The following is a 2054-nucleotide window of genomic DNA, read 5'->3' on the forward strand; positions in this document are numbered from 1 at the left end:
TTTCCTCACTAATTATACAAGTTTATATACGAATGAATTGCATGTCGGTGAGGGACAGTGGGCGTGGGCGTTATACGAAAGGGCTAGCAGTTTTGGCGATGGTTCCCCAAGCAGTCTCGTCAAATTTGATGATATTTTCCCCTCTGCCGATGACGCGATCTAGGAATGATATGAGATGCAAGTCCATGAGCAATATTAGGCGTGGACGTAATTGTGCGAGTGGCCACCTCCTGTATAGACGATGACCACCTATTATCTGTTTGTCATTAATTAAACTCTCCTACAGTACGCACAATGTGAAGACCCAATTTCATGTGTTCAGCCCAAACTTCTCAACTGCTGCTCATGTCAGCCTGAAATTATTCATAGAGAATCATCAAAATATGATTATGTTCTTTAAATACGCCACGGACTCTATTCTCGAGGACAAAAATTTACTGTATTGCTGTAGCTCGCGTCCATTAATCATCAAAGACACTAAAGCGACATGTGTATTCGGAGTTGGGTTATTGCTCCCCCTTTTTCCTTTTCTACTTTTCCCCATTTTTCCACCCAGCTAGCTATAGTCAAGTTTGTTAGTATTTTACAGCGACCTTCATGGGGTAACCTCAGTCGTTTTTAGTAAGTGCTCGTTGAGTGAGTTATTCGAGCTGGCGTCAGCTGGAGCCTTCTGCCCCAAGGCCAGTTTCAGGAGCTAATTTCATGTATTTGTGAGGTATATGTATTATTACTACTATACGCCTGCGATTGGAGCTGATGATGAAGTCTCAGGTTATGAAAAATGCCACATTTTAATGATTAGCCTCTAATAGTCACTTTGGAGCGCAACTGAACTTTAACAGCTCGAGCATATGCCATAAATATTATCACGCGATCTCCGCGAGGTGGAAGAAGGGGGAAAAGGTGGGGGGGGGGTTCGGGGAGAGAAAAAAATAGAGAAAGAACAGGTCAGCACATGACAGGTGGTATATCATATATTCTGGTCCAGAGCTCAGAAGGAATTCTACTATTGGCTCGGTGATCCCGCAAGAAAATTTCTTCAGTTCAATTCACTGTCGAGTTGAAAGGGATTTCCTCACTGAAATTATAGTTAGGGTAGTTTGGTACAGTTTTGTAGTTACCTATTTGTAATCTATTAACCCCTCGCGGATTGGTAACTCAAGATGTCAACATAATATTAGAATCTCGAGTTATCCATGAATCGAATCTGTATCATTATACTAGCGGTGCATATAATCAACAGAATACTTATATTTCTTACGCGTCTGAAAGGGGTCGTAAAATGTCCTTCCCTAACGTGACCCAAGCATAAAACAGTGGACGAAGTGGAACTCAGGAAAGTCGACTGAAGGTCCACCAGGGCAATTTCCTTCTTCTAGTCCAACTATCTATCATGCTACATATCGCAACCTCGCTGCGAAGAGTCCTATTACCTTTTAGGGGCAAACCGGCCCCCTTTCAGGAGGCGACGTTACGAAGTAGCAAAAGGACAGATATTAATTTGATGGTATGTACACTTTCTGCTTCTTTTGTTGTTGTGTGGGAAGAGTGGCTGATATACGAAAGAGCAAAGTAGCGAGACTCACTTCACAAGTACTCCACCTTGCATAACGGAGTGTACCCGCAAGAACATCGTTTTCTCATTTGTATTTCAGGAAATTGTTATAGAGGTTGCCGCTTATAACAATTTTAGCAAGTTCTCTCATAAAAAAACGAATCATATGTATTTATAGAGGTAATGGACATATCATAGGTAGTACATTTTATTCATAGCTAGTATTATAGGTATTCTGTTATTCATATTTATATTATCATTGATCTGAGGTAATTCTAATAAAAAGGAATATGACAAATATTCATATTCTAATGTGCAAATTGCTGCTTCCATAGGAGTTTGCTTACTTTTACCCATAAAAGTGAGCGTATCGCCATTATAAAAAGGAGCAGTTTGCCGTTCTGCGAATAAGAAGCTCCTAGTATGACACTAGAGATTTCCGAGAATGACATAAGTAACTCGTCGGTCGTGGACGTCAATTCGAACTGTATGAATATGG

The sequence above is a fragment of the Perkinsus marinus genome (genome assembly GCF_000006405.1).
Source record: "Perkinsus marinus ATCC 50983 genomic scaffold scf_1104296966988, whole genome shotgun sequence".
Taxonomy (NCBI): domain Eukaryota; phylum Perkinsozoa; order Perkinsida; family Perkinsidae; genus Perkinsus; species Perkinsus marinus.